Source organism: Miniopterus schreibersii (assembly GCF_964146895.1).
Source record: "Miniopterus schreibersii genome assembly, chromosome: Y".
Taxonomy (NCBI): domain Eukaryota; kingdom Metazoa; phylum Chordata; class Mammalia; order Chiroptera; family Miniopteridae; genus Miniopterus; species Miniopterus schreibersii.
The window spans coordinates 627,501-640,000 of NC_138120.1; the positions used below are offsets into that span (position 1 = coordinate 627,501).

The 12,500-nt window shown below is 50.3% G+C and overlaps 1 protein-coding gene across 1 annotated transcript in view; it reads right to left on the reverse strand.

Moving 5' to 3' along the window:
• LOC308551970 (uncharacterized protein) overlaps positions 1 to 12,500 on the reverse strand; it is a 25,500-nt gene that overhangs the window by 9,497 nt on the left and 3,503 nt on the right. The window contains exon 2 of the mRNA XM_081126897.1: positions 1,351 to 1,610. The gene's annotated coding sequence lies outside the window, so the exon portion shown is untranslated. The remainder of the gene's footprint in view (positions 1 to 1,350; positions 1,611 to 12,500) is intronic.

The following is a 12,500-nucleotide window of genomic DNA, read 5'->3' on the forward strand; positions in this document are numbered from 1 at the left end:
ATCTATCTATATACCAAACTCCCTATCTATCCATTCACCCATCTATCCATCCACCCACCCATCCATCCATCATCCACCCATATATCCATCCACCCATCCATCCATCCATCCATCCATCCATCCATCCATCCATCATCTACCCATCTATCCATCCACACACATCCATCCGTCCATCCGTCCATCCGTCCATCCATCCATCCATTCATCCATCCATCCATCTGTCCATCCAATCATTCATCCCTGTACCAAACTCCCTATCCACTATCCAGCCAGCCAGGCACCCATCCATCTATCCATGCATGCATGCATCCATCCACCCACCCATCCATTCTCCCATATATCCATCCATCCATGCACCCACATACCCACCCACCCACATACCTAGCCAGCCAGCCAGCCAGGCACCCTGTTCATCCTACCCCAGTGCCCGCCTGCTGGTTTGTCTCTCTTTTGAATGTAGGACTGGCCTTGCCCTTCACAGCCCCAGCACACCTGCATAGTCAACAAGCACTTGGGGGCCCCATGCTTCCAACCACAGGGCTCCACTTCTCAGTCTGGGTCCCACTTGTCTCCTGGACTGGAGTTGGCCACCAGGGTCCAGCGGCCACATCCTGGGCTCACATCACCATCTCCAAACGCTGGCATGGAAACTTCTTAAAAGTATCCTCAATGACCCCCCCGGCATGCGCGATTCTACCGAGACAGACTCACACTGCAACTGCCAGTACCGATTATAACGCCCTGGCTCCTTAGCTCTCCAGTGTCAGGGCCGCACTCTGACCACGCGTACTGGACCAACACGCCAGGGGCAGAAACAACAACAGCAGCCCCCTGTTCTGTTTGAAAACAGATGCATCCACCCACCGTGTAGTTCCTGTTCCCTTCATGTGAGCCAAACCGTGGGTGACCGCCTCCTTTGTACAGCGGTGGGAATTCCCAAGTCGCCTCCCCAGCGGGCACGTGGGGCTCGCTGCTACCCAGGCCCCTCTGAGCCGGTTTTGAAAATACACCGAGCAGCTGGGTTTGCAGGCCAAACGGTGCCAACGCGCCGCCTGCGGTCTCGCGCGTGTGGGGCACAGACTCCCTACCCCCTCTGTCCCCTACCCACGGCGCTGGGCCACAGCGGACCTCTGCCCAGGTGCTTCTGACTAAATGAGTTGTTTTTTTTGAGGCTGTTTCTGTTTCCCAGCTGAGCGTCTTTGCAAACGTTTTTCTTGCCCGTCTGCAGGACGCACGGGTATGTTCCTTGCATGGCCAACTTGTCTCACCTTGGCACGGCGTAGGACCCTCCCTGAGGCCCTCCTGTTATCCATGAGCATGCAGTTAAAAAAAAAGAGGCAGTGGACTCACCCGGGGCAGCAGCTGGGATGTTGAGCGTCTGTGGAGCACGGGATCAGGAGGAGTGAAGGCGCAGCTGTGCCAGGGAGCCGGGTCTCAGGAAGCCAACGCTTATGTTCCCAGCCAGCTGTCCATCTGCGTGCGTCCGAATTAGCGCCCCGTCAGCACAGCGCTCCCGTGCCAGGGGCCTGGCACTGCTTCCCGCTGGTTGCAGAAGGGGGCATGGCACCCCCTCGGAATGCAAATTCTTCTTCAAGGTTCCACCTCCGAGCCTGGGGCCACGGCGGAGAGTCAGGGTAGGTAGAGAGGAAACCCGTTTTGAATTTCCTGTATAACCAACTGTCTGTGCTCTCTCGGGGAGGCCAGACCTGCTGGGCCCCCGCCTCCTTGCAGGGCTCAGCCCGCCTGGGGGTGGGGGCGCAGCTGTGGGAGCTGTAACACCGCACAACCAGGCCCCGGGAAGGCGGCTGGGGACTCCTCCAGGGCAGGAGGAAGGACCCCGCCCCCTGATCCTACAGCCAGCGATGGCCTGAAGGGAGCGACATCTCCAGGCAGAACAAATTCCTGGTGTTTGGTTTTTTAATTAAGAAAAAGTTAAAGGAAAGATCAGCTACGGCCAGAATCTATTTCCGCCGGCATTCTCGAGCCGGGCACGTGGACACAGCTTTTGGTTCAGAGCCAGAAGGTGACCTTTGCTTCCCAGGCCTGACTCACAGGCCGGCCATCCTGCAGCACAGAGGACATGGCTGGTTCTGGACATGGCTCATGGTTCTGTTCTAGCTGTTGGCTGGGACGATGAATAGGCAAAGACGGACCCGGGAAATCCATGACTATCCATCGATCTACATGGCGCAGGCTGCATATTTACCTCTGTGTATCCATCGCCTGTCTATTAATCATCTGTTACAGTCTGCACTCATTAACCTATATCTGTCATCTATCTGCTATCTATAATCGATACAATCTGTATATCATCTATCATGTGTATCTATCATCTATTTATCCATTCATCCATCCATCATATCTATTATCTATATCTATCTTCTACCATCATCTATCTACCAACATCCATCCACCAACCACCCACCCATCCATCCATCCATCATCCACCCATCCATCCATCTACCCACCATATATCTATATGTATATGTATATCTATCTATCTATCTATCTATCTATCTATCTATCTATCTATCATCTATCTATCTATCTATCTATCTATCTATCTATCTATCTATCATCTATCTATATCTATCTATCATCTATCATCTATTTATCCATCCACCCATCCATCCATCCTCCCATCCATCAACCACCCATCCATCATCCAACCATCTACCCACCATACCATATCTATCTATCTATCTATCTATCTATCTATCTATCTATCTATCTATCATCTATCCATTTATCCATCCATCTGTACATCGATCATCCACCCATCCATCAGCCATCCATGTACCCACCGTATCTATTTACCTACCTAACATCTATTTATCCATTCATCATCCACCCATCCATCATCCATCCATCCATCATCCATCCATCCATCCATCCATCCATCATCCGCCCATCAGCCATCCATCTACCCACCATATGTATCTATCTACCTATCATCTATCCATCCATCCATGCATCCATTCATCCATCCATCATCTATCCATTCATCCATCCATCATCCACCCATCCATCAAGCATCCATCCATCATCCAACCATCTACCCACCATACCATATCTATCTATCTATCTATCTATCTATCCATTTATCCATCCATCTGTACATCAATCATCCACCCATCCATCAGCCATCCATGTACCCACCGTATCTGTTTATCTACCTAACATCTATTTATCCTTTCATCATCCACCCATCCATCATCCATCCATCCATCACCCATCCATCCATCCATCTATCCATCCATCTATCCATCCATCATCCATCCATCCATCATCCATCCATCCATCCATCCATCATCCGCCCATCAGCCATCCATATACCCACCATATGTATCTATCTACCTCTCATCTATTTATCCATCCATCCATCCATCCATCCATTCATCCATCCATCATCTATCCATTCATCCATCCGTCATCCACCCATCCATCAAGCATCCATCCATCATCCAACCATCTACCCACCATACCACATCTATCTATCTATCTATCTATCTATCTATCTATCTATCTATCATCTATCTATCTATCTATCTATCTATCATCTATCTATCTATCTATCATCTATCTATCTATCATCTATCTATCATCTATCTATCTATCATCTATCTATCTATCATCTATCTATCTATCTATCTATCTATCATCTATCTATCTATCATCTATCTATCTATATCTATCTATCTATCTATCTATCTATCTATCTATCTATCTATCTATCTATCTATCTATCTATCTATCATCTATCTATCTATCATCTATCATCTATCTATCCATTTATCCATCCACCTGTCCATTGATCATCCACCCATCCATCATCCATCCATCCATCCATCCATCCATCACCCATCCATCCATCCATCCATCTATCCATCCATCCATCATCCATCCATCCATCATCCATCCATCCATCATCCATCCATCTATCCATCATCCACTCATCCATCAACCATCCATCCGTCATCTAACCATCTACCCACCATACCATACCATATCTATCTATCTATCATCTATCTATCTATCTATCTATCTATCCATCCACCTGTCATCTATCATTTGTCCCCTATCTGTGTCTAGCCTCCATCCACCCATCCATCCATCCACTCACCCCCCTATCCATCCACCCATCCATTTTCATATGTTACCGTTTCATAGCCTTGTTGCAAGTTCTCAGCTAACACGATGGGACCCGCCCCACAGAGAGGGTGTGGTCCTCAGATGCTGCAGAAGGCCTGGGCCTATCTCTCCATGATCTCACACTTGATGTCTCTGTAGCACTGGCTCGGTGTGCGTGGGGTGGGGGTGGGGAGTATACGTCTCTGTGCTTTTAAGACTCTCAGTGTGTCTCCTGCCTTTTGTTACAGCCGCCCCAGGACACTCCTGTGCAGGCGCAACCCTAGGACGCCTGTCTGGGCACCAGTTTTCTGGGAGATGTGCTCCCCGTCTTTGCACTCACCCCTCCGAGCCCCTGTATGTTACAAACACCCTTTCCTGTTTTCTTAGGTGTCAGAATCTGAGGTCAAAGCCCAGGGGACCCAGAGGCAGCCCTTTCCTGGTGCTTCCTGCCTGCGGTGGCTGCTGCCAGGGTGTGCCCAGGGGCCCCCAGTCCTCGAGCTGCCAGGCTGCCGAGGGGGAGGGCAAGGAGGGAGGGACAGGATGCAAAGACACGGTCCCCAGAGGAGCCCTTGTGCCAGCCAAGTCTCTCTTCTCACGTTTGGCCTCACTGTGAGGGGCTGGGCAATGGAGCTCTGGACCTGTGGGGGTCAAGCTGCTTGTGCGAGAGTCGGCGGGTGGGTGTGGACGGTCGGCCAGCACAATATGAATTTTTAAAGTCAGAGGCACTCGGACATTCAGACTGTTGCGTAACGACCCCTTCTATCCAGTTCTCACCCTTCTTATCACCCGCAAAGGAAACCTGTCCCCGTAGCAGTCACGCCCACGCCCCCTCCACCAGGCCCTGACAACCACTAACCTACTTTCCAGTCTCTGTGGATTTACCTGATCTGGACGTTTCATGTAAATGGAATCACACACACAACGGGGTCTTTTGTGTCTGGTTTCTCTCGCTGAGCATCCTGTGCTCAAGGCTCGTCTGCAGCCCAGCGAATGTCGGGGCTTCACTCTTGTTCATGGCTGCATAATATTCAACTCCATGGATAGACCCCCCCCCATTCTGTTTACCCATCCCGCCGGCCAATGGACATTTATTTGTTTCCACTTTTCAGTGACTGTGTATAGTGGGGGTTTTGTGTGAATACCTGTTTTTTTTCCTGCCTTCTTGGGCTCATACGCAGAAGTGAAATTGATGGGTCATACAGCAACTCTCTGTTTAACATTTTGAGGAACTGCCAGCTTCTTATTTTTCCAAAGAAGCCTCAGTACTTTGCATTCCCATGTGCAGTCCACCGGCGTCCTGATTTCTCCATGCTTCTTGGTTTGCCACTGACAAAGGCCGACCCCAGGACTGGCTGACTGCCGTGTGGACGAGGACACTGGGGGTTCAGAGGCTCCCTCGGTAGGTTGAGGTCCCTGGCTCACCTGGATTCCCAGGGTGGGTGGCATCAGCCCCATTGAAGCCCTTTCCCTGCCTGCCACCGGGTCCTCTCTCGTTGTCCTAAATCTTCTAGGGCCTCTGACTGAGGGACGCTCTCCATCTGTCCCCAGCATCAGGAGGTCTCAGACCCTAGAATCAGGTCACTGTGGGCCCTACTGAGGCCCAGGCTTGTTGCGGGGCCCTTGGACTGGAACCCTCTGATGTGCCCCAAGGTGCACAGGGCCCTCAAAGCAGTACTTTCCCCTAAGAGAGCGGATCTTGAATATACCAGGGCTCAGAAATGGCTCATTTCGTGAGCACCTTCCTGCCATTGGCTGGAGGAAGGGCCTCGGACCGCGTGACCTATGGGGACACATATGACCTGAGTCTTATTGTTCCAACTCAGGTGATCCTTCCACACCATGTCATGGGCAGAGAGAAGTGAGTTCTCCGTGTGATTTGCAAGGTGTTGGAAACGAGCCGGTGGCTATATGGGGCCCCTGATCACCCCAAATCCCAAACCCGTCCACTTGGGGGTTTTCCAGTACATGCAGGATACATGTTCTCCTTCTGAACACATGGGGATCCCAGTCCCGGGCACATGGGGGAGCTGGACAGATAACCCACCAGCAAGGAGGGTCAGGACCCCCTTCGGGGTGGACATTGACACCCTGAGCATGTCTAGATGCCCGAGCCTTATAGACTGGACCCCCCAGGCCGGTCCAGAACCTGCACCCTGCACACTGATCTCAGAGTAAACCTGACCTGGAAAGGTGGGGACACTGGTTCCTAACTGGGCCCAGTTCTCAGGGACCTGCTCCCCTGCCCCATTGGCGCCTGTCCTGTCTGCAGCCCCCGGGGGGGGGGGGGGGGGCTCTGCTTCCCTGCCAAGGTTTTCACTGGTGCAACCAACAAGATGCCGGATACGGGAGGCCCAGGCAGCCAGTTTCACTTCCTTAACTGGAGGCGACAAAGCAGCGTGCAAGCCATGCTCCGCTGTCAGAAGGACTCAGAAAGGCACCCGTTCCCCTCCCTGCAACGCAGGAGCTGAGGACTTTGTGCGGTTGGCTCTTTCTTGAGAAACCGTCCACACTGGGTGTTCCCACCGGCATCGTTCACGACAAAAGGCGGGAGCCACCCGGCGTCTGTGGGAAGACGGTCAGATGGTCCAACAGAACGGGGTCCGTCCACGCGGTGGAATACTATGCAGCCATGAACAGGAGAAAGGCGTTGACAGAGGCTAAGGCGTGGCTGGAACCTTGAGCACAGGATGCTCAGCGACAGAAACCAGGCACCAAAGAGCCACATAACGAATGATTCCATTTATATAAAATATCCAGAGCAGGCAAATCTGCAGACATAGAAAGTGGATTAGAGGTTGTCAGGGTCCAAGACAGGGGGATGGGCAGCGACTGCTCCTGGGGGCAGGTCTGCTTTTGGGATGAATTTTCCATTGTGTGAATTTCATCACAATTTAAAAAAAATCCTCACTCTATTTTTTTTTAATTGATTTTTAGAGAGAAAGGCAGGGAGAGAAAGAGACAGGGAGAGAGAAATATCCGTTGGTTGCCTCCGTATGTGCCCCCACTGGGCTTTGAACCCACAACCTTTTTGGTGTATGGGGTGGCTCTCTAAGCAACTGAGCCACCTGGCCAGGGCCAGCTCAATTTTTTATTATTATTGATTTTTAGAAACAGAGGAAGGGAGAGGGAGAGGGAGAGAAACATCTATGTGAGAGCAGAACATCGACCGGCAGCCTCCTGCACGCCCCCTGCTGGGGATTGAGCCCACAACCCCGGGCATGTGCCCTGACCGGGAATCGAACCCGCAATCTTTTGGTGCATGGACCACACCCAACCAACTAAGTAAGCCACACCAGCCGGGGCTCGTTTTTTAATAAAGAGAGTAAGACTCATCGCCATTTGTCGGAATATCAGCCCTTCTGGGGATCTTCCCACTGTGTCCCTGCTGTGAGCCCAGAGCCCAGGATCACACTGTCGGGGTACAAGGAATGTGCGATGCAGAACTGAGGTTCCTTTCCCCCGGCCGGCATGGCTCAGCGGTTGAGCATCGACCCAGGAACCAGGAGGTCACAGGTTCGATTCCCGGTCAGGGCACATGCCTGGGTTCCTCTGTGCAGAAGACCTGGATGGCCAACAGAGGTAATGAAACTCCGCAGGCAGTCCTCTGAAAACAAAAACAGAAGTAAAATTGACTCCAAGGATGTGAGATTAACAGCACATTTGGATTTTCTCGGAAAGGGCCTTGTCTCCTCCAGCCTCACAGCTACTTTCTAAGGCCGTGAGGGGGTGAGTTCCCCGTGAGGATTTGTGAAATGGCCACCCTGATCTTTAAACAGAGAATAAGCCCAAGAGATGACTGAGGCCCAACTGGACTCGGCCGTGGAGATCTCTCTGGGCTTCCAGCCGAGGACCCCACCTCAGGGAGAAGGGGGTGTGTGTCCCTTCCCTCTCAATCTCACACCCCAGGGTCTCCAGTGCCCTGATTTCTCTCCATGCACAAAAGATTCACAAGCTTGCACATTTTAAATGCTGGGTGTGCAAATGTCCTGGGGCAGCTGTAACAAATAACCACCAACTGGGGGGCTTAGAACCACAGAAATTCATTGTCCCCTCCATCCTGGAGGCCAGACGCCTGAGATCAAGGTGTCCCAGGGCTGAGCTCCCTCGGCAAGCTCCAGGGAGGGTCCTTCCTGCCTCTTCCAGCTCCTGGGCTCCAGGCGTCCCTGGGCCAGTGGCCACCTCCCTTTCGTTCCCACATTTTCTTCAGACATGACCCTCCCAGGGTGCAAACTGGGCTCCATTAAATCTTTCCGTCTGTTCAAATTCACTACTCCCCTGAGGCTAACTGGCTTCTCTGAAATGGTTCCGAGGTTTTAGGAGAATCGCAAGGGTATTTCTGACCCAGTCTCCTCCCCTGCTGCGTGCGGGGTGTAAGCCACCTACCTACCTTTCTAGACTCACCATAGCCCATGGTAGATCTGAACACGGCCGTTGATGCTATTAAATTCTAGAGGCTTAGAGAACATTCAAGAGAGACGTATTGCTGTGGTTGCCATTTATAGAGACCTGGGGCATTTTTGCATTTTGAAAGAGAAAGCAGGGAGGGAGAGAGCCAGCAGATGGCCCCGAGGGGATTGGCAATGGTAGAAATCTTGTTTCTAAAATCTTTCATCAATGGGATTTCTACACAACCATTTGTGGATTGCAGAAAGAGGATTTTTCTAGACATTCTGTTCATGGCCACAAGATGAGCTATCATCACGTGGCCTAAAGACCAGAGATGCACAGAAGGGCCTGGGATGCAGCCAGGAGGAGCTTGAGGTGGGACTGGGAAAAGGGAAAGAGAAGTCAGGGAGTCCCCCCGTGCCAGAAAAGTCATGAGAAAATGTAGGTGCTAAACTCACAGAGGAGTGATGTGAGGAGAAGAGAAATCAGGCCACACCTCTGTCTTTGATCTGGGGACTCCCTATCCGGTGTCTGTTCTTGTCTAAGCTGGAAGTAAATGCTCTCCTGCGATCATGCTAGTTAATAAGGGCTTTCGGAGCTCTCTCGTCAATGCCAAAGGAATGAATCTCTAATGTGAAATTCCAGGCGGTGTTGCAGGAGCACAGGGCATGGAGGACATGGCTGAGCGTAGGGTGGGGCCCTCCCGTAGCACAGCACTGGTCCGGACCTGACCCTTGTGCCTGGACCATGGCCGTAACCTCCTAAATATAACAGTTCTGCAGGAAGGTGTAAGACAGACACAAGTAGTGTGCCTTGGGGCTGGGCGGGGAGTGCGGTGATGAAAAGCATAGAATTGTTTCTGCTCACCTTACCCCATTTCTACAAAGCAGCCATCCCCTCAAGCTTCCTGTTCAAATCCTGCAGAAGGAGAGAGAAAATTCCTGGCCCTGAATGTGGGCCGTGTATAGCCACCCCCTTCCAAAGAGCAAAGAATAAAAAATGGGGGTGAGGGGGAGGCATATAGGTTCTTTCCAGTGGAGACACCTGACAAACACACCTGGGCCAGGTGATGAAAGTCACATCAACAGCAGTGACTTGTATGGGGAGCACACACTCTGGACTTGCTGAGAAGGACACTTCACCTCTACGATTTTCATCCCCTGAACCCACGACACCTGTCTATCCACAAAGAGAACATCCCACGAATCCAAAATAAAAGGACAGCCTACGAATGCCTGACCGGCGCTCCTCAAAACGGTCAAAGTCACCAGAACAAGAAAAGTGTGAGACACTGTCACAGCCTGGAGGAGCCCAAGAAGACCGGGCAACTAAACGTCACGTGGGTCCTGGATGGGGTCCTGGGACCGAAAAAGGACCTCATGGAAAACCTGAGATGATCTGAATAAAAGACAGACTTTAGTTGGCAACAGTGTATCAATATTGGTCCATTGATGGCAACAAATGTATCCGATCAAGGTAAGATGTTAGTAACACATATTGGTCCATTGATGGCAACAAATGTATCCGATCAAGGTAAGATGTTAGTAACACATATTGGTCCATTGATGGTAACAAATGTATCAGACCAAGATAAGTAGTTAGGAACTGGGGGGAGAGGGGCAGTGTCTTTGGGAATAGTCTGCCCTGACTGCATTTTCCTGCTCACCCCTCTATCATTCAGGAACCCTCAGAACCAGCTCCTAGGATCGAACCTGGGGTCTCCTCTGTGCCCCAAGAATGGCATCCAGCACATGGGGGACCAGGGCTCTGTGTGGCCTTCCTGAGGGGCCCTCTCCCTGCCCCCAAAGCTGTCCTTAGGTCCTGGGGCTTGCCTTCAGGGGAGAGGGCCCCCAAATCACTGGTTTGCTTTATTGTGGAAAATGGGTTATTCCTGGGGCAACCTGGGGGTTGTGGGCCCACCCGCAGAGAGCACCCACCCTTGTGTGGTTTGGGGTTTTCCTCTCATCAACTTGAAAGCAGGACAGCTGAGAGAGCGGAGACCTCCTTTCCTGGTCCTCAGACTCCTGGCTCTCAGCAGCCCAGAAGTTAGGCAAAGAGCTTTATCTATCTATCATCTATCTATCTATATCTATCTATCTATCATCTATCTATCTATCTATCTATCTATCTATCTATCTATCTATCTATCTATCTATCTATCTATCATCTATCTATCTATCATCTATCTATCATCTATCTATCTATCTATCTATCTATCTATCTATCTATCTATCTATCTATCTATCAATCATCTATCTATCTATTTATCATCTATCTATGTATCATCTATCTATGTATCTATCATCTATCTATATCTATCATCTATCATCTATCTAATCTATCTATATCATCTATCATCTATCATCTATCCATCCATCATCTATCTAACCTATCAATCAATATTCTATCATCTATATCAATTAACCAATCATCAATATCAATCTATCATCTATCAATCATCTATCTACCTGTCAATCATCTATTAATCAATCACCTACCTAATTTAACTATACGTCACCTATCTTTATAGCTATACCTAGTATCCAGGAGAAATAACCAGATTACTTTACAAGGCAAAAGAATTCTCAGTTTTCCCCAGAGCTAAACCCCCAAAGACCTGAGGCAGCAGGACTAAACAGTTTTGACAGGAAAAAAAGTTTTCCACCCCCAAATCCCATGTTGTAGACGTGATCTTGGAGATACATGATCCCAGGCATGCAGGATTCCATGTGCACCTCTCATCTTGCTGTTGTCTATGATTTTATAGTAGCCTCCCTAATGGGTATGAAGTGAGAGCCTGTCACTCTGTAGGTCCTCTGTTTAATGGTTTCCACGGGCCTCAGAGGCATACGCCCTGCACAGACCGAGGAGGAAGCTGACATCCCAGAAGATTTCTACATCGTCCAAGGCCACATGCCAACAGAGTGGGCATTTGAGGCCATGGGGTCTGGAGACCAGTGGGCTCCAGGCTCAATGCCCCTCCCTGTACCCCTTGTCTTTGTCTCGGGTGCAGGATGCTCCGTTGCTCCTATAAACATCCAAGATCCACAATGAGTGACATTTCTCCGGCAGCCCAAGACAGGTGGAAGACACAGGGAGCACCAAGACACTGGTTTATGGGGAGTCCTGAGCACGAGGGTGCCCCCCCCCCCGGGTAGAAGGACAGAAGGCGGATACAGTGGCCAACGACCCTTCCAGCTCCATACGTCCCTAGGGTATTGCATGTCGGTCTTGTCACAGTGGCCGCAGGATGAGTGATGAGATGAAAATGGAACCAGAGGAGGCAGGAAATGAACAGCCAGCCCCACCTCGCTCCTCAGCCCAGGGGAACAGAGCACTCAGGGCAGCCACACCTCTGAGAAGGACCAGCATTCAAACATCCCCCTGGTACCTGGAGTCCTGCAAGGCTGAGTGACTGAGATGTGATGGCAACCCAGTTGCTGAGAGAAAAAAAAAAAACCACACACCCGAGAAAACAAAACAGAAACTCAGGAGTGGCAGTTTCCTCCTGTTTGCTCACTGCTTCTCCTGGGGGAGGCTATAAAAATATGTGCCCAAAACTCACTCACCAACATAATGGTGAACATCTCATGCTATATTTAAAAAGAGTAAGCATTGATGCAAAAATCCCAGGTAACAAAACATTGCTATTTTAAATAGGACCAGGACAGGTGAGCTGGAGTTAATGAAACCGTATGAAAGGTTGATGGTCGGTTGGTCAGGAGAAGTTGTGAAATATAGGTTGTCTCTCAATGGAAAATGAGACAGTGGAAAAAGAGAGTTTGAGAATGTTTTTGAGGAGCACACTTCCATTAAAGCCAGGAGAGGAGAAATATGAAAAAAATAATGGCTGGTTACGTGGGTGGATGGATAGGTGGATGGAACGATTAGAGAATGGATGGATGGATGGATGGATGGATGGATGGATGGATGGATGGATGGATGGATGGATGGGTGAGTGGATTGATGGATGGATGGATTAG